The sequence below is a fragment of the Aythya ferina genome (genome assembly GCF_964211825.1).
Source record: "Aythya ferina genome assembly, chromosome: 4".
NCBI lineage: Eukaryota > Metazoa > Chordata > Aves > Anseriformes > Anatidae > Aythya > Aythya ferina.
This window is the reverse complement of record NC_140300.1, coordinates 50,583,661-50,605,032: the sequence shown is the minus strand read 5'-3', so window position 1 is coordinate 50,605,032 and position 21,372 is coordinate 50,583,661. Positions and strand designations below refer to the sequence as shown.

General features: G+C 38.5%; 1 long non-coding RNA gene across 3 annotated transcripts in view; it reads left to right on the top strand.

Moving 5' to 3' along the window:
- The first annotated feature begins 7,586 nt into the window (after window positions 1–7,586).
- The window catches only part of LOC311436545, a 153,620-nt gene continuing 139,834 nt past the window's right edge, over window positions 7,587–21,372 (top strand). For all 3 annotated transcript variants that reach the window (XR_014692929.1, XR_014692930.1, XR_014692931.1), the window contains exon 1: window positions 7,587–7,619. This is a non-coding gene — a long non-coding RNA (uncharacterized lncRNA). The remainder of the gene's footprint in view (window positions 7,620–21,372) is intronic.

Below are 21,372 nucleotides of genomic sequence, written 5' to 3'. Positions count from 1 at the left end.
AGTAGTCAGTCACAGCAGAGAGATGTAATAGGCTACTCACTGATAAGTAGCTGAAAATAGATTATTGATGTAGTTCTCTCTCACCCCCCTCAGTTATCTGACAAGGTGCACTAAAAGGTGAAAATCTGAAGAAATTGGGATTAAATTGCCCACCAAGAGGCTAATGCCTACTTTTACAGTGAAAGATGAGCAAAACTCTCTACTTCTGTCACTCATGTTGCTATTTATGTAGTTTTGCTGCAGTCTTCTCCCTGCTTGGTGCTATTATTTTTGCCACATACCTATCTCTGTGACAAGTATCTATGCTGCCAATAACTGTGCTCTTCTGCCCTCTAAGTAACTCTGTACACTGACGCAGGCATACATGAATATTTGCTAGAAGAAAATTATTCTGTAGAAAAGTTGCAATAATCAAAATATTTTTTCTAGACCATAATTTGGTTCCATTACCAACATATAACTACTTTCTTGAGTTTTCTGCAATCTAAGCATCCTGCCTTCTGCCTTTCTCTTACAATCACTGAGTAACATGTCAAAAAAAGTACTGACATCCAAGATTAGCCCCACATTTTGCTTCTTCCCATCATCTTGATTTCTAAACTCATGAAGTTGATTCCCTTTTAAGCTGACTACAGCTCTAGTTTTGGTGTAGACTCCTTGGAGCAGTTGTCTTTCCCTCCAGGCTAAAGAGGGGAGTGTTTCAATGCTCTTTTGTTTAGTAATTGCTAAATCAATAGGGGCCTCCAGTCAGTAACATAAACCCATGGAGCTCAGGTGAACAGAGGAGACGCTATGGCGCGTGATTAAATGTTTTTCTAGGTGATGGAGCAAAGGGCCAGATGCTCTGATGAGCATGCAGTAGGTAAGTAGGTAGAGCTGTGTATGTGGCAGTGTACCCTGGAGAAGCAGAAGCAGGAGCTGAAGAGCTCCTGAACAGAGGCACCCCAAAGGAATGTGGTCCCCATGAGTACTAGGAATACCTTGGGGTTAGGTGTGGCCAAACAGACTGCATGTGCCTCAAGTAGGGTCAATATTGTGCTTCTTAGGAAACCACCAGTATTTAAATGAGGAAAATATATATTTATTTTTTTGCTTTCTTTTTCAGAGAGAGAAAGCTCAACAACATAAGGCAAAGACACTGGCTAAATTTGTGTAATGAGTTTGTTTTAGTTGTTTTTCTGCTAATTCAGTTGCTTGGAAAAACATACTGGTGATCTTATCTGTACGCCCTTTCTGATAGCTGTTGTAAGCTTAATAGCTGATGAGAGACCAAACTGCATTTTTTTTTTTTCTTTTGCTGTACTTAATCTTAATATTCACTCTTGATCTTGAGCTGCAAGGTATAGGAAAACTAAACAAACTACAGAATGTATGTAAATGAATCTGACTGAGATGGTAATTAGACATACAACTCATTGATGGTGTAGTACATGCTGTAGGTTCAACAAATAAATATAAAGAATTTTCTTAAAGAATTGTGAATAGGTTTCTTTTAGCAAATACAGCTTTTTCCTCCAAATAAGTATCCTGCAACCATGATTCCTAGTGGCTTTGACTAAAATAACTAGATGTGTGTATAAATCATTATACAATGGAAAGATGAATTAGGTTTCCTGCTCATAATTCTTCTGCTTGGGAAGTGGGCTGCTGTTGCTGTGTGATTTTTTATTTATTTATTTATTTATTTTTTTAATGAGTGAAGTCTTTGAATGAAACAATTTGAAGAAAATGGGTGGAATAGGAGTACCAGCTGTGAAAGGGAATAAGTGCTGGAACTAACTTCCTTCCACAAAACCCCGCTTTTTGGGAATAAATAGAAGAAAATTGGAGTGCCTTTAGCAGCCTAATCAGCTATTTCCTGTTCTTCTATTACCGTGTTCCTTAGAAATAACCAGAAATCTTGGTTGATATCAGTGTTCATTGTCTTACCTTTTCCAATATTTAATTTTTTATTTTTAATTTAATTTTTTAAATTAGTTTTTGGTGCTGTTAATTTTTGTCTTTTGCAGCTTTATGCTCTTTATTGCTTTCAGGGCCACAGAAAGAATGATGCTAAAAAAGAATTTTATTGCTAATTATTGGAAGCATCAGTCTGAAGTCTGAAAAGAGCATTTGGTGCAGTTTAGGACTAAGTTAACTATAGGGTACCCCTCGCAAACCATCTGTGTTGCTAGAGAGAAATGTTTTATTCTACGATGAAACACATTATGAAAATATTTTTAAGTAAAAAAAAGAGACCTCATGCCAAAGAAAAAAACCTCTTGAGGGATGCCTGAACTCCAAAAAGTAGGGGAGATGAAAGCAATAAGTAAGAATGTTTGTTCTTCAGACAAGGCTATTTGAGGCTATTAATTTTATTGACAAGATAAAAATACTTGACTAAATGCAAATAATCAATCTACAGTTTCTTTTTATCTCATTCTGTTTAGTCTGTAAATATGCTGCTTGTATTCCTTCCATATTTCTTGCAGATCTGAAAACATACAAAAATAAGCTGCTTTTTAGTTATATTGACAGGTGACCAAAGCTTTATTTTTTTTTTTTTCACTTAAAAATACATTTTTTCAAGAACTTAAGTGATTTCTCAGACTCTGACAGGTGAAATTTATTTGTTCAATAGCTATTTCTACTTTGCTTGATTCAAAATGTGAGTTACAAACACTTTGATCAATGAATCGAACAGTCATCTAGGTTCATTACACAGTAGTTCATTTAAATGCCTCTCTATCCCTGAAATTTTGTAGAGCAATACAAGTGAACCACAACAAATCTACTTGTGCTTTTTATGGGTCTTTATGAGTCAGAGTGGCTGTTAGAGACAAAAGACACTTCTAGCTAGGCTCATGCAGACCTATTTTAACCTAGCTAATTTCACAGGAATGTTATCACAAAAGAGTTTGGTATGGACTTCAAAACTTACAGAAGTTGAATAAATATTTGAGTTATGAGGCTGTGATGGGCTCAGCTAATGCAGATACTTTGCAAGCTGCACCTGCACTAGTTTAATACTCTGGGTATTCCTATTTGAAATCTGTTCTTAAAGTACTGTATATTCCTGTATTGCAATATGCTAAGGCAAAGTTATTTTCAATTAATTAGGTCAAAGTAGTTATATATGCTGTAAATGCTTGGAAATATCTTTTGTTCTAATTCTAAAATTCATTAAAGGGTGTTGCTAATGAATACTGTTTGAAATAGATTATCTTCTGTCCTGGATCAAATTTCTCCTTGTTTGTTGCAGTGAAGTGGCAAATGGCATGATAGTTGGGGACAACTATGATTGCCGACAAAAAATCATTGAGATGGATACCTTTCAAAACTGTTATGTGAATGTAAAAAAAAAAAAGAAAGGGGGTGGGGAGAGAGATAGGGGTTGGGACATGGGTGTGTGAGAATTGCCCCATCAGGGATAGTTTTGAAAGTACTTTTCTCTCCAAATCATAACATGAATGAATCAAAGCACATCATGCCCCTCACTGCCACTGGTGGTAATCTCTTGCTTCAGCCAGCTCAGTTTCAGGTTGTCAAGCCCATGCAGGAGAGCTGAGCCTCCTCAGCAGTCTCTGTGGTAGACACGGCTGTATGATCCAGGCTTCTTAAAAAATAAGCTTTTCTTTAAAATGTGCCCTTTTTCTTCTGTGAACCACCCCTGTACTGATGTATACATCCTAGTCTGAGCATCCGACACTAAATCTCATGACTGAAATCTTTTGTTTCTCTCTCACAACTTTATTAGCACTTCTAGTTTCCTTCTCTGTTTCTGTTCAAAGATTTCTGCTAGTGGCTGACATGGAGGGAAAACAGTTTTTGATCTGCAGGTCCTATCGTATATTGATCTGCCCTGAGTGTTGCTCAGTTGAGATTTGTGTGTTGTTCCTATCTCGCGCTGGTGCAGCACTTCCCAGGCAATTCAGCCCTCAGCTCAGTTCAGGTTTGGTATCTTTCCACATTGCCATTTCTACTGCCACTGCCTGTCCAGGCAGTCTGATTCTGTTCTCATTTCAGGCTGTTCTCTCACTGTGCCTGCCTTTCATCCCTTCTCCCTCTTCCCAGTGGCAACAAAAGTTCAATCATTTTTTCAAAACTGCTTCTAATTTTTCATGGTGAATCTGTTAAGTATGCCAAGTTTTAGGGTTTTCACAGTGACAGAAACATCTCCACAGAAGAACTGGAAGACATTCTATACCCCAAATACTTTTCTGCAGAGCTGTAATTTGACATTTATGTTGCTGCTTTATCCCTGGTCTTTCCAGTTTAGGATATGTCTACACAGTGGACAGTGGTAGAATATAAAACTCATTTTAAGTGTGGTGAAGTTCTGGAAACATCCTGGCTTCATCACTACAAGATCTACATATTATTTTTGTTAGCATAGATACAGTTTTGGGCCAGTTACCTCCAAGAAGGTGTGCCCAAATTTAGGTCAGTGTGAAACAGGAAAACACACAGCACTATTAAAGTGAAGGTTTGGTTGTAAAAAATAAAGCTTCAGATAAGAAATCTTCCACTATTCACAGTCAGCTAGGAAAGCACAAGAATCAGTCTGATTTACACGGGTGCTGCTATATTTGTGCAGATGCCTGTTTTTCACCTATGAAGACCTGTTTTCTAAATGACATTTAAATGACACTCCTCTTGCATCTTGCAGAAACATCACTAATGACTGCAGACCAGCACAAAATCTTCATGTGCCTCTGTAGACACAGTTTTTCTTAGTACTCAGAGCATACAAACACTGGCTTTAAAGAAACGGCACCGATGTACGTGCAGCAGCCAAGAAAAAAGACTTCTAAATTTCCCGAGAAAGACATCACTACTGATTTTGATGCAAAAAAGTCTTTCTTACTTTTTTTTTTTTTTTTTTTTTTTTTTTTAATAAATGTAGTTGCTACAGAGATACGTTAATCTCATTACTGTCCTTAGATATATCTGGTGACCTATTATATCTGAGGGATAATTCCCAAACACCATAGGAGTTGTTTACAATTTTCCTTTTCCTTAAAATTCACTCTGCATGAAGTATTCTAATGGAAGGGATTGTATGTGAATGGTCAGGCATGGTTGTAGGAGGTTATTTCACAACTAGAAAATCTCTTGCTTTATAAAGAGAAAGCATGTTGCTGAGAAAGCTGTTTTTTTTTTTTTTCTTTTTTTTTTTTTTTGCCTTTTCTCTGACTCTTGGGCATCTAGGAGACTCCATCCACACAAAGAAACTCAAAAAATTGAGGGTGTTTCTACACAGAGAAACTCAAAAAATTGAGGGTGGAGATTGCCTTTCTATGCAAGAGTTCACTGGTTTTGCTCTTTTTTTTTTTTTTTCTTTTTTCTAAATTTATTTAATTATTATTATTTTGATATAATTCACTCATGAAAAGATGCACATTAGCCCAAATCACTGACACAGGGTAAAATGTTGTTCTGATAGTCCACATACTTCATAGGTACAACACAAACACAAAAGTTTGGGAAGCTACAGCTGGCCAGGAACTCGAGAACTTTGTGATATTGATAATAGACCCAAGAGAAAATGATTTAGTTCTGTAGAATTTGACAAATAACAGCATTCAATATGTCTGACATGAATGTCTAATGTGAGTTTTTTGATGCTAATACCATGTCTCATTAGAAATGAACAATAATGGAAAATAAAAACCTTCTATTCTTCTACCTTCTAAACTGTTTGGGGAATATACTGGGAAAAGAACTGTCTGATACTCAATTGCTGGGCTTTATATGCTTCCTAAGTGTCTGTAGCTCAGGAAAATTTCATGATGTTCCCTTTCAAACATGCTGGTATCATGTCTCTGTAAAGGTTAGAGGCAAATTTACAGTCTGCCACAGAGTGGTTGAGGACTGACCCATTTCCACTTCATGCAGGGAAATGGAGCCCCATAGCTGTGGCTCTCATTTTACGCTAGTTCCTTTGTCTACCAAGCCATGGTGGGGAAACTGTCCTATAAAGGTGTGTAACATACAGTGCAAGTGCATAGGCTTTCATTTTGCTAACCCACATGAATAGACATTGAGTGATGTCTGTTTAATTTGTGGTTTGTTTGCACAATATGACTTTTAAAAAGAGAACAACCAACACAAGGGATTTTATTTATTTATTTTATTTATAGTAGAGATAGAAAAAGTAAAGAAATTACTAAGCAAAGGAAGAAAACAACAAACACCAGTTGCAAAGTTCTGACAGGCTACTCTAGGACGTAATGTGGAAATACTGGCAATTTATTTCTCTTTCGATTGACTACCAATTCTGATAGCTGCTATTACATATTCATAGTTTCTGTAATCATAGAATAATTTTGGTTGGGAATGACCTCTGAGATCATCAAATCCAATCTTTAACCTAGCACTTCCAAGTCCATCACTAAACCATGTCACTAAGCTCTGCAGCTGCACATTTTTGAGGACCTCCAGGGATAGTGACTCAACCACTTCCCTGGGCAGCCTTGTTTCAATGCTTCACAACCTTTTCAGTGAAACTTTTTCCTAATATACAACAGAAACCTCCCCTGGTGCAACTTGAGGCCATTTCCTCTTTTTGTATTGCTTTTTGATTAGGAAAAGAAACTGACCCCCACCTCACTAAAACCTTCTTCAAGGTAGGAGAATGATAAGGTCTCCCCCGAGACTCTTTTTCTCTAGGCTAAACAACCCCAGTTCCCTCAGTCACTCCTTGTAGGACTTGTTCTCTAAAATGTAGAAGGACCACATAATATGTATTCATTTTGTTGTTGTTGTTGTTTTCAGTGTTTTATAACAGAAGAAACATGGTTTATTTAGCAACTCCGTGTTTTTCAATTTTGAGTCTTTAATCTTCTGTAGATATTCTCCTCAGCCTTTTTTTAAAAAATAGGCAAGTATTGTTTAAGAGTTACGATTATGACTTTGAGTGCATGTTGGTACATATGTATGGGTATTTCTGTGACTTCAAGCTCAATTTGTATGTGTGTGAGGGATCTTCAATTTTCTATAATAAGTTCGTCTGACTATTACTGAAGCTGTTGTTTCTGGCCCAGTCACCTGACTGACAGAGCCACTCTAGGCTGAAAACATGACCAGAGCTTGCCATGCCTCACTGATCATTATTATTCTTTGCATTCAATGTACTGTTTTTTGACATTTTCCTGCATACTTTTTAAACTTTATTATTGATTGTAAATGCAATGAAACTAACAAAAGATGCAAACCAAGGGCTTCTCAATATTATTTCTGTGTTTTAGTGCATGGTCATGCTATATTTTCTCCAAGATAAGCCATCTGAACTTGGAATCATCCCTTACAAAGCTGTATTTTTTGTTACATTTTCAGAATGTAATTCTGTTAATTCAAAATCATGTGTGATACAAATCAAAAGCTTGGAGAGCCGAGGGTTAATCTCCAGGACAGGCTCAAGACAAACCAGGTGTTGCAGGAAAGGTTAAAAAGGACAGAAGAAGCTATTGCAATGCTTAATGGGGTGGCAGTAGGACTAATTATCTCAGCTGACTGCCAGGTGCTTGTTTGCTAAAATTTATAAAAGGATGTGGGGGAAGAAAGATATGGGTGGTGCTGTGAGGTTTTCTTTTTGATTTTTTTTTTTTTTTTTGTGTATGGTGATTCAAAGGCCCTAGGTAGGTAGTAATTTTAATTTTATTTTGGAGGGATATTTCTCTCCGTTATGCGTTTTTCTCTTGCTGTAAGCTTCACTTGGGGCTGTGTAGTTCCATTCCATGTATATAGGCTAATAACTCAGACTAAGTTGCTGAGAGCTGCTCCTGTGAGTCCTATAAGTTTTGCAAGATACTCTGATTCAGCAATCAAATATTGATTTAGGAAATCTTCTCCTGTGTATGCTCTTTGGCTTTAGTAGTCTGCCTGTTATTTGTAAATAATGTCCATCAGAAGGTAACACAAAACATGGGAAGACAAATTACAGTCAGTGGGTTTTGTTGTGCCATTTTTGAGAAATAAGCTCTGAATGAGATGAAGTGCAGGGTTATTTGCTGTTGTTTTTGTATTATTATTTTATTTTATTGAATGCAGCAATTCAAGGAGGAAAAAGTAACCTCTAAAGTGAGGAGCAGCACTGCCAGTGAGAAAAACTCTGCCTCGGCAGCGTGCCGGGGTAAGCTGCAGTGCATTGGTGTGGTGTGGCAGGAGCAGATTGGAGAATCTGATGGCAGTCTCCTTTCGTTTACTGTCACACTGGGTGGCAAGGGTAAAACAGCAATTGCTTATGTGGTTAAGGAATATTAGGAAAGTACTGAACAAATTTAAGCTGTCTTCCCCTGCAATTTAGCTGCTGGAAATTATTGTGAGCTAGTATCATAAGATCAGTCAGTATGAAGAACCGTCATCTGAGAACATCTGTGTTTAAATGATCAAGCAGTGCTATCATAACGATTGCTTAATTTTCATAATATGTCCCATATATTTGTGTGACTAGCCATAACTAGCAACAGCATAGATTTCATTACTTTTGAAGAATTAAAGAAGTGGCCTAGAAGTGGGCATTCTTGGTGTAGGTGGTGATATGATCATAAAAAACAGGGGGTGGTATGATGCTGGCATATCTGAAAGGCTAAGAAAGCCAGCATACTGCTTTAATGTCTGGAAGAGTTCCAGATTTAATGAGCATTTAAGCTCTTTTCTACTGTGGGAACAGCATAATGAATACTGACAAGCCTGGGTTGCATGTTGGCTGATGCAGCTGTCCTTAGGATTCATGGGCTTTAATAGCTGCACATCCCAAAGCTCTTGGCTGTTTTGAGTAACCCCCTGCTCTTGGGCTCAGTAGCCTTTTTGACAATGAAAGCAAGTCAAAGGCTTGGAAAAGTACTTTCTTGCTACTTCCAGAAGTGTCACTGTGCGAACAACAAAACCCCTCCTGTGCTTCATTGTGCTGTAAACAAATGCTGATCTTTATTATATACTATTCTGTGCATACATTTCTAGGGAGGAAAGTGGATATAAGTCCAGAATGCTACCACTGCCAAATAATTGTAGAATAAGCTTATTTTACTGAGCATAATGTCTAATGCTAGTGAAAGGAACCAGTGGGGTTGTGTGACCCTCTGGCACAGCAGAACTGTTTATTACAACAGGTTTTTATACTGACTGCAAGTAGGATTGTTTTCTTAGTGTTTGAAAAGGAAATAGCCATGTTAGCTAACACATGAATTGTGATGTTTTGGATTTATCTGATTCACAGTTAAGTAGTAAATGCTTGCTCTTATCCTATTCATAGGCAACATCAGGGAAGAATTCATCATTCCACAAAGATGAAGGTATGGAGAAAAGTAATTACAGAAAAATGTAGAGGAAAAATGCCAATGGTTATTTAGAATAGTACACGTAGTAAGTCTGTGGATACCTATGTATGAGATACGGGACTGCAGGCTTGTGTGTATTTAAAACACATTGCCCCAAATCCCCTGTTCAACTAGAGATACTCTAGTTGTACTCTAATGCTGAAGGTCGCTGTGAAGAAGGACCTCATGGAGACATCTGATTTACTTAGGGAATCCAGTCATAATGGCTGGCAGCACAATTCTTCCCTTGTTCAAGCTGGCCATAACATCTTGTGCATTTATTATTTCTAGCGTAGATACTGAAAGGTTCTTCAAGACTGATATCAGTTGGTTCAGACTACAGATTTTAGAAAGACTTTGCTTCAAATTCTGTGATTTAATTTCATACTCCTTGTTTGGTTAACACAGCAGGTGCATAGTAAAATATGGCTCTCAACAGGTGAATCTGATTCTGAAAGCAGCACTGGCAGGTGTGACCTCTAAGGAGTTCACACAGATAGCACCTTTCTGCATTCAAAATACCCTTCTGGAACATCGGGTCACCTCAAAAAGCAGTAGAGAGTAGTAATGTTTTGGAGCTAGAGCAACTGCTTGTGAGAAACTCAGACTGAATGCACAGACTTCCCAAGTAAGCAGGGGGTAGTGCTCTGCACAGAAAGGACTTGTAGTATTTTTGTATTTATTCTTTTAAAGAGCAATTGGTGCAAAAGGCTCCAGCTGAAATCAGGGCTCCAAGTGCTTTTGAATCTGCCTTTTTTTAAGTAAGCTGCTAATAGAATGTTACTTAACCCTTGATGATAACTCATACTTGTTTTAGGTTGGGAGGGGCCCATGGGGATGACTAGTTTAAACCCTGGTCAGCTCCCCTGTTTTTCTGTGTAGGGAAAGATGCATGTAGCACTTTGAGTCTGGTCACAAACATTTTGGATAAAATATACTTTGTTCTTCATATATATATATATATTATTTATATTTTTTTGTTTAGATAATTAAATAGTCAGTATTCTTATTAGACTTAAGAATACCTAAATTTCATATTTGGTTTCAACTTCCAGTGCTCTCAGATGACAAACGAGAAGTCGGGGTGTGAAATATTAACTTTTGGGCTTTGTGCTGACAACCAGCTTGTCCCCAGTACTCCAGAGCAGGGGTATTTGTGGTTTGGTCTGGATAAGCTTTCACCTTCCCTTTGCCACTATTAGTGATGTCTGTTCTTGCATAACATTTACAGGAGAATACCCATTCATATATTTTTCTCCAAATTTGAAGCCTATGCAATTAAACTTATGTTGAATACACTCATGTTTCTCCTGTTCAAATACTTTAAGGCTTGCTGATCAAAAATGCTTATCAAATTGAGCTAAATTAGTGTACTACAGATTTGGGATGCTCAATTTAGTGTTACTGTGAAAAATCCATTTGAGATAATAGACTTCGCCCTGGGGTTTTAGAAGAACCACAAAAAATCATTCTTGGATTGCTTATTAAAAATCAGTAATGTTGGGAAACATTTAATGCTTCAGTCTAATTCTTGACAAATATGACAAGTCTTCTGGATAATCTGAAAGCCAGCATGGAAAGATGCAAAGCAAGTCCAGGGAGGCCTGAAAATTGACTCTGTTCTGCCACTATTGCTATTTGTTTTTTTTTTGTTTTTTTTTTTTTTTGCCTCGCCTGTTTTTAATATGTGGCCCAAAAATGTGGTGGTATCATGGCATTTACTGCTAATACAAAGCTGTTGGTCTCAAGACAAGCTCTTGGTTTCACAGAACACTAGAATTTAGAAAAAGCACAATGTTAGTAGAGCCAGGTGAAATCTAATAGTACAGAGTGTAAAGTAATTCTCCTAGGAATAATAAGGAAGCTTTTTTGCTGTGAAACATGGTTTTTCATCTTGTTTCATTGGTAAATCATAGGAAAAGTATTTATCCCTAACATCGGAGACTTTGCAGAAGCTTGGCAGGATAGGTTGAAATACTAATGCTAACACAAAAGGTGAAGTTTTTGCAATAACATGTATACTGTTGAAATAGCAAAGTCACAGTCACAGAACTTCTAGGTTGGAAGAGACCTCAAGACCATCGAGTCCAACCTCTGACCTAATGCTAACAGTCCCCACTAAACCATATCCCTAAGCTCTACATCTAAACATCTTTTGAAGACTTCCAGGGATGGTGACTCCACCACTTCCCTGGGCAGCCTGTTCCAGTGTCTAACAACTCTTTTGGTAAAGAAGTTCTTCCTAACATCTAACCTAAAACTCCCCTGGCTCAACTTAAGCTCATTCCCCCTCCTTCTGTCAGCAGGCATGTGGGAGAACAGACCAACCCCCACCTCGCTACAGCCTCATTTGAGGTATCTGTAGACAACAATAAGGTCACCCCTGAGCCTCCTCTTCTCCAGGCTGAACAAGCCCAGCTCCCTCAGCTGCTCCTTGTAGGACTTGTTCTCCAGGCCCCTCACCAGCTTTGTCACCCTTCTCTGGACTCGCTCAAGCACCTCCATGTCCTTCTTGTAGCGAGGGGCCCAAAACTAAACACAGTACTCGAGGTACGGCCTCACCAGAGCTGAGTACAGGGGGATGATCACCTCCCTAGCCCTGCTGGTCACACTGTTTCTGATACAAGCCAGGATGCCGTTGGCCTTCTTGGCCACCTGAGCACACTGCTGGCTCATATTCAGCCGACTATCCACCATCACTCCCAGGTCCTTCTCTGCCTGGCAGCTCTCCAACCATTCCTCTCCCAGCCTGTAGCTCTGCTTGGGGTTCTTGCACCCCAGGTGCAGGACCCGGCACTTGGCCTTGTTGAACTTCATGCAGTTGACCTCAGCCCATCGGTGCAGCCTATCCAGATCCTCCTGCAGAGCTTTCCTACCCTCAAGCAGATTGACACACGCACCTAACTTGGTGTCATCTGCGAACTTACTGAGGGTGCGCTCAATGCCCTCGTCCAGATCACTGATGAAGATATTAAAGAGGACCGGCCCCAGCACCGAGCCCTGGGGGACGCCACTAGTGACTGGCCTCCAACTGGACTTGGCTCCACTCACCTCGACTCTTTGGGCCCAGCTATCCAGCCAGTTTCTAACCCAACGAAGCGTGTGCCAGTCCAAGCCACGAGCAGCCAGTTTCTTGAGGAGAATGCTGTGGGAGACAGCGTCAAAAGCCTTGCTGAAGTCAAGGTAGACCACATCCACAGCCTTTCCCTCGTCCAACCAGGGCGTCACTTTGTCATAGAAGTCAAAGCTCTTTTTCATCCTCCATCGTTGAAGCTATCTGAAGAAGACCCAGAGGCTTTGACTTTTGCCAAACCTTGCAAAACTGAGCAGGTGCAGGCATGCAATTGCTCTTTACTTAACCTTGCTGTGTATTAACAAAAGGAGGAGAAGAGGGAAGTGGACAGTCAGGACAAATTTGTATGGGCAGACCATGGGCTCATTTAGGCTGCAAATTAAGAGAGAGATTCTAGGTATCAGAGAAAAGATTATTCAATAAACTTTGACTAGAGTGGGAGGAAGAAGTCTTAACTGACTTTTAGACAGAAGCCTTCATAAATCTGTAGCATCTTTCTACCTACTCCTTTGCAGAAAACCATGTACTATGTCATACAGAGTTTTGTAAATCCCATTAATTTCTCAGTGAAGTCGCACCCACCCCCCACCCCACAGAGAACACTGCTAATTCTGAGTACAGAGGAGGCTGGCATCAGTTTAATTGCCCAGAAAGTCTTGTTGTCACCACTTTGAATGCTACTTAAGCTGCTGCTTCCATTTGCCTTGCTGCTGGAGACTTTGCACCCTACTGAGCAAACAGGAACAGTCTGGAGTTTATCTGTGTTTCAGTGTAGCAAACTGAAGATTGTCATTATATGGAAAAAAAAGAATAAGCATTATAGCTTCCGACATTGCCTTCTGGACTGGATCCTGCAGGTTGGATTCTGTATCTGAGATGCTGTAAAATAACTTACTGGGGAAATTAAATGTCTTTTGTGAAGAACTTTTTTTCTGGAATAAGCAAAAGAGAAATGTTGCATTTATTAAGCAGGAAAAAGTTCAAAGATGTCGACATTAATTTTTTAGTATAATGCAACGTGTGAAGACAAATGTGTTTAATAATGTCACCTTCTAAATAAAGAATACTTTCTAGTACTGTCTAAAATACTTAAAAGTACTTGTTTAGTCAAAACAATGCTGCTTTTAAGTGTGCTGAAGTTCATTAAGTCTGTTCAGGCAGACTTATATTCCTGTGAACTTGCGAGATGTGATAAGAGCTGACCAAAAGTGTACATTCAACCCAGTGTAAAGCTACGCTGAATATTGATTTTTATGGGAGTGTTGCATTTACTACACTTCAATATGGATTATGTGAAAAATAGACTCCGGTTTGGAAGCAAGTGTCCTCAGAAGAAAATATTTTCTGAAGAAGAATACATGGTATAGAGAGCTATAAAATCAGTGATAGTGTGTTATTGTGGAGAAAGTTTCAGATACTGATGTGTTTCAGGGTTTTCAGTATAACCAAGTTTCAAAAAATGGCTCTCACCATGCTGTACTGTGTCCGTGCACTGCCTCTCTGGTGTGCAGTGCATCATGACAGCAGTGGTGGTTCTTCAAAATGTGCTGTCCAGCCAGCTCAGTGTGCAGGATATACTAAATTTACTTTTGGTCAGTGATGGTTAAGAATTTTGCATGCAAAATTGAAGAGGAGGGGTTGGCTCTTCCTTGGAGTGTTAATTTGTGTTGACTTTGAAGGCCTTCATCAATTTAAATTTATCCAAGACTTCCCATATTTTTTCCCATTTTTAATGTGTTTGATGGCTAGCATATGAAGTGTAATGAGGGAAATGTGACAAAGTGAAATGATCTAGGAGAGGTACAAAACCTATAAGGAACGCGATTTAAATTGATGTGATTACATCTTTTCATCCTGTGTGCTTTCAGGCAACAATCTCCTTCCTACTGAAGCAAAGATTTCTTTATAATATATGGCTACATATTTAAATGGGCACTTAGTGTAGTTTTGGTTTAAAAACAACTTCTTTCTGTATGTTATTAGGCAAGTCCTGTAATAATTTAAACGTACGACAGTATGCTTTATTCAAAGCAATGTGCTTCTGTTGTTTTCTTCAAGATTTATAAAAATAGGTTTTATAAAACAGCATGTTTTTGGATATCATTTTATATCAAACAGGTTCCCTGTATTGGTTGTGGTCTTTGTGATAAAATCCAGAGTTTCAAGCTAGTGGAAAAAATAAGTATTACTAAGTTCTGCCCTTTACTCTTGTGGGAGAAAGAAAGAAGAAGCATGTTACAGAAGCTGATCATGAAACCGTAAGGAGCTGATGTAAGTGGATGATGGAAAGGGAAGAGATGTCCTTGACCACAATCAGACTAGAATACTTTGCAAATGATCTTTGGATATTCAGTGGTAGTTGATATCCATCACTTAGGTCAATGTTCTGAAGACAAAGCAAGTAAGGAACGGCTGCTAGACTCTAGCTGTAGAGGTATATCAGCAAGAAATACAGATGAGCCTTGCAATTTTCTTCTTAATATGTTTGCTTTTTATAGTGGATGCTATCTGACCTCCTAAAGTCCATAGGATGATGTAGCTACCCACAATGGCACCAATAACATTCCGTGATGAAAAACAGATCTGTGGAGCTAGCATATTTATAGAGCTGTTTTTATTGATAATGTTAGTATTCAAAATCCTCCTGTGGAGTGATCATTAAAGCTCATTTAAAAACTCTCAGAGGATTGCTTATGGCTCGAGTACAGTGCAAGGAATTTAAATCTTAATTATATACAGAGGGATATAAGAAATAGAATTTGCAGTCACAATGCATTTCTTGATTGTGAATCCATAATATATTATTGTTTCTTCAGAGAGTTGAAATGATGCCATTAACTTAAGAGACAAAAGTATTCATTAAATCAGTGGTGCAGCACTGGGCTCTTAATTTGATAAAAAAAGATTCTTAGAACAAGTTTGCTGCTGTACTACAGCTTTTGTTACTCTCTGCTACTGGTTACAATGGTGATAATTTGGAAGTGAGTTGCATATTTCAACAAAGTGCAAAAATTAATCCTTTAAGCCACAGAGCACTCCAGAATTAATCCATGGCTAATATCTAGATTTGACAATTGCTGGTGGTTAATTTTTTTTTGGTCTTCTCAGTGTTCAAGATATATAGTAAATATTAGTGACTTCTAGTGACAGGCTTTTTGTATTTATTCACAAAAGATATTGAATTTCTAAAATTATGGGTTTGATTCCATTAACTCAGGGGTGCGTATACTTATTGTATGGGAGCCATGTGCGTTTTGACATTACTCAAATGAACTTCTCCTTTGAGAGGTCTACAAGAAATTTTCACCTAGACCTAAATAAGAGTAATCTGAAGCAGTCTGCGAGTTTGCCTGTTCACCTGTATCACTATCAAATATTCAGCCATGAATATAGTTTTTGTAAAATGAAAGATTTGTCATCTAGTCTTTATTTCAATGTTCAGTACTATTTAAAGTATTTGTAAGAACTCGAAACCTAAGAGTATTTTGGTTGAGCAAGAGGATTATGCTGAATGAACAATTTTGTTGGAAACAACTAAACTTTTCTCAGTCCTGCCCCAGCCTGTATGTGTTCGTCCTGTTGCTTTGCTTTCATTACTTATGGGGATAGTTCCTTATAGCCATACATCTAACTTGCTATATCTAAGTCACAGAAAATAAAAATGTGGATGGAGACCAGGAGATAACCTAGAATACCTTGTTTATTTACCTAGATTTCTAGGAAAGCTGTGGAAGTACTAGCCTATATGACAAAATCTGTTGCCATAATCTAGAGAGTGTCATTCTGTGTGGTTTGGGGGTTATTTTAATGGAGATAAGTTGGAATTGAAATATGTACTAGAGAAAGGCAGCTAACCTAAACCTCTAATTATCTGGAAAACTTCAGACTGAACATTCAGTGCTGTAATTACCTCAAAATGACTAGCTGAGACTGGACAAAATCGTTTTCTTTGTCACTTTGCTTTATGCCTCTAGCTTGAAAGAGAAATTAAACCTGCAAATGCTGGAGGTACTGTCAAAACAAGACAACCGAAACAAGAAACATGATGCTTGCTTTTTAATTTCTATAGTTTTTTTTTTTTTTCCTCAAGATCTTTCAGCCTACCTTCTGCAACATGCGATATCATTTACTGTTGATCTTAATTAAATTCCAAGGTGTTGTGCAAGGAGATGAAATCAAACATGGGTAAGGTGACCAGCATCTAGAACTGCACAGCATTCATGTACAAACACCTGGGGCAGGGTAGTCTCATGGGCAGAGTGAAAGAGCCCAGCAGCCAGTTGAGTGGGAACTTTTGGAAAGAGACCTTGGCGGGGGTGGGGGGGACGGGACACACTTGTGTGGTTCTTCTGTGACCTCTAGGCACATGCATGGAAGATGGGCTGGTAGCATGATGAGCTATTCATACCAAGTGAGCGTGAACTCAAAGAAATATGCAATTGTCAGTGGTTCTAAATAGAAGTTATAAATGTAAATTGGCCCAGTACCAGAGAATAATTAATAGTTGGCTGAGAAGGGATCTCAACAGTGAGCTCAGGTGTTTTCAGGTCAACTGGCTATCAGAGCAGTTCAGGTACTTTCTAGTTTTAACTTCTTGTGGGCATTGCTAGACTCCCAGCAGTTCTTTAGGTAAGTTTGGTGAGTAGGTGATAGATTTAGGTCCTGAAACAGGGTATCTGGTCAGGTTCTTCCAGTCACTTACCTTGGCTGCTATAGAGATCTACACAAACAAGGTCAACCTGAAATGCTGGTGACCTTTTCATTAAGAGTATGCCAGGAGCTCTTGATATGCATATTTAATAGATCCTCACTTAAAGCCAGCCTTAAGTAGTATGGGATTTTAAATACTTGCCATCAAGTTGCTTATTTGTACCATTTCCATTGTGCTTGCTCTACTTGAAAGCCTCTATTTCTCAAGTTTCTCTGGAAGTAATTTGGAATAGAGTGTGTGGATAGCTTCCCTGTAGTACGCCTTGAAAGAGGTTTCAAGAACCATTTTTTTTTTTTTCCTGAAGGGGGTGATTATTTGGAACATGGTTCAGAGTATCACCCTTATACATGTAGGAGTCTGTGCTTAGACAACACAAGGGTGTTTAAAATGGAAATGTACGTCACTTTGAAACACATTTATTGACAGGAGTAGAGCATTTTTCACTATTGTGAGACTGTGGTCTGAATAGCATCTTGAAGGAGCATGGAAGAAAAAGAACTGTGAATCCAGTTTTCCCAAGGACAGACTGATCATCTAACCTAACTTTTGCTCACTGTTAGGGCAATCGTTAATGTTGTGATGGTGCTGGCTACACAGAACTTATATTGAGTCTTTTTTATTAAACCTGCCTGGGTATAAAAGCTGTAGCCTGATCTTTCAAAGATGAAAGGGCTGTGCTTGAACATTGAACTAGGCATAAGAGGAGATGAAAGCATAGGGCAGAAATTTTCAGGAGCATGTCTTATCTACTGGAACTTTTGTTTGCTTTTTTTATATATTCAGAAAATATCTGTAGATCATGCTTTGGTCCTACTCCACCTGTTCCCAACTGTATATTGGCAGTTTTTTTTGAAGGTTCCACGCTTAAGAGATGTGGGTTGTGGTTGTTTCCCACTTGGCTTAAAGAGACTGTTCCAAACTGACAGCTGAATGTTAGATTGTTTTGGCTGTCATTCAGGAAATGGGGACTATTTCTACAGCATAAAGCTTAGTGGCTACAGCTTCACAACAGTTAACGTTTCTTTAATGCAACTTGAATCAAAATGTATAGTTCATCTAGCAGTCAAGGAAAAGGAATATAGTTGCTACTTTTGGTTGTTTTATGGTAATGCTCTTTCTCAAAGCTGCTCACTACAGATGATGCTGTGATGTGTCAGCTTGGTAGGTGATACAGCCTTGGTAGTATTGGTGAATGGAACAAAGGACAATGTTGCTGTGTGTCTTTGTACAAAGCATTTTCTTTGATTCATGGAGCCAAGACTTGGAGTGAACAAAGTGAAGAATTTATCTGTCTTTTTAGAAGTGAAAGAAAAGATGAGGAGAAAAGAGTAGACACGTACTTGGGGTGTATGTAGAAGCCTGAAGAACTCTGAACAACAATAAAATGATTAATAAAGTTATGCTATTTATTCACTTTTAAATGCTGTCACAGAAATAGTAGATCTATAGAGAAGGACCATCAGGAGATAATTGGATTTTCACCTGTGCCAGAATAAAAGGTATAGTATAATGCAGCCAGCATGGATTTAGTTTGGAACAAATTTGATAAGTGAAACCTGAATTACAAACTTGTCCGAATTCAAAAAAAGGAAAAGTCAGAACCAGAGCATGCAAGGTACTTTTAATGTAATGAGTACACTTAGATAAAATCTGGAACTGCTGAAGAATTGCCTGAAATACTCACCTTTCTGCAAATGTTCAGTTGGCTTATAAAGAAAGAATGGAAATGAAGAAGAAACTGTTGGTTGGCATTTTGAGGGAACAAGACAGGCAGATAACAAGTTTTCTTATTTTTTAAAGTAATGATAGCATTGTTAGAAATTTAGGTAGGAGATGGACAAATTGGTGGCAATCTGTAAAATGTAGTTGCAGAAGTACTGAGGAAAAAGGTTTGGACCTGATAAACTTCACAGATCAAACAAAAGAAGGAAATCATCAGAAATTAAATCTAATCTTAATAGCCTTGAAATAAAATGGAGAAAGGCAGTGGAGGGTAAAAGGCAATGAGTAAGTGAATTAAAAAGCCAGAACTAAGATAACAGTACAAGTCTATTCAGCAGGAAGAGAAGGGGGGGAGGGAGGCAAAACAGAACAAAATTGCAGAAACTGCACTGATGGCAATTCTGTGTGACACTGAGCAAGGGGAATAAGAAAAGAGAAGGCAGGATGAAAATAAAAACAGTTATCAGATAGGAATACACAGAAATTCGTAGAGCCGAACCTTTCTGCATGTTAAACAGTCCTATACAAAATTCACAGAGGAGCTGCCACCCTTGCCCACTACTTCTGTCAAACAAGGAGGGCTATCTCACAGCAGCTGAACCAAGAGGTTACAAAGATAATGGGGTCACATTAACATTATCTTTCAATTGCTAAAGGAAATTCTATCACTCCATGAAGAAGGACGAAAACAAAACACTTGTTTACTTTTTTCCCCACCAATTTCTTAACCCTTGCTAGGCAACACAGTGATACCATGTAAATAAATGACACAGTATTGGATGTGTTTTAGTGCACAGAGAAGAACTCTTCTCAGCTCTTCAAATTGGACACTCTCAACTGGAGAGTTGAGAGTGAGGAAGGCAGTGACTGTTCCACCTCTTCCATCTTATTAAAGGAAAGTGGATGTCAGCATCTGTGTTCACCTCTGTTCAGGGCAGGAGGCTTACGCTGCCTTATTCCTACTTGGCTTTTTGCTTTGATCAGTTTTGACACTAAAAGCATTGGTGAGAGTCCTTCTTCAGGAAGACAACCTCTAGACCTTGTGTGCCACTGGTTCAATTTCTTGTAAAGTTTGCACCAAAAGCTTTTCATGCACCTCCAGAAGTATATGAGGAGGCACAAATGAGCTGTGTGTTTGTCATGTGTGTAGTTGTTTGGTTCAGTATGGTACCCTCAGGAAGAGAGGCATGTATTTCTGTCAGAATGATTTATACAAATCTCTGGAGACTGAGCAGATGTTCACTGCTTGATTATTTCCCCAAAAATGTGCGGAAAGTGAATAATAAAATGAATCTTTTCAGGTATAACAGATATTGAAAGAGAAGACCCTTAAATTGTCTTTATACTGGCAGTGGGTTTTGTGTCACCAAATCACTTTTGACCAGACATGGTAGGATTGAAGCAGGGGGGAAAATTAGAGGAATATATGGAGGAGACACAACCTAAGCCTTTAGTAGGTAGTTCCTTCAGCATAGTACTTAGAACACATTTGTTGTGTGCACACAAAAAGCTATCACTGAAAAGTGTGTGGTTAGCATTGACACTATAAAGAGTGGAGAAGAAACTCTTCCTGGTTATATCACACCAGAATTTTGAAGATGAACATTAAAAAAAAAATCCACAAAAGTGGTATTCCAATAAAAACTGAAATAATTGCCTCTGTATTTCATTTGTCATCCTTCAAAGCTGCAAAGGGGTAAGAAATTACAGCATTAATGTTCACAGCAAAGCTGAATGAAAATTGACTCTGTTTCTAAGGAGGGATATCCAGTGCAGTAATGCTGCTATAAAGTAAGCAGTTGAAATTACACTTGTGGAGTTTATAACGTGAACCTAAACAACCTGAATCCTTTCAGTGTTCCACTTTTGTGTTCATATTTTAATATCTCTGATGCTGATATTACTCTAATTTTATGGGCTTGAGGGAATGTCTGCAGTAGTTGGAGTGCTTTCAAAAAATAAGGCTTTATTTTAGGTCAAATGAATTTATGAATTTGAGGCAGAAAAAAATCTATACCTGAACTTTGTAATTACCTAGTTTTGAGCAATGAGTGCCACATCTCAGGAGGGAAATGAGTTGTGATTCTTATTTTGGTTCTTACTGAATATGTGGGGACGTTGGTTTGTGTATTATGCTTATATTGATATCACAAATTTTTGCATACTAATTATGTAGAAAGCAATAAAATATGCAAAATATCAGTTATTTGTGCATAGCAAGAACATAATTAACTGCATAAGGTTATTAGCAACTTCTGGTGAAATGTTAATGGTGAAAGAGAAAACAAACTGCTCTTTACAGGAAAAAGCATGTCATTCTACCATTCATTCTCTACAGCATCTAGCACTAACCCTGTGTACTGGGTCTGGCTGGGATGTTAACTTTCCCTGCAGCAGCCCATACAGTGCTGTGCTCTGCACTTGTAGCTGGAACAGCAGTGGTATCACACCAGTGTTGTGTCTACTGCTGAGCAGTGCTGGCACAGCATCGGGACTCTCTCTAACCCTCCTAGGGGGTGGGCAAAATAGTGAGAAGAGAAACATCACCAGGGCAGCTGACCTAAACC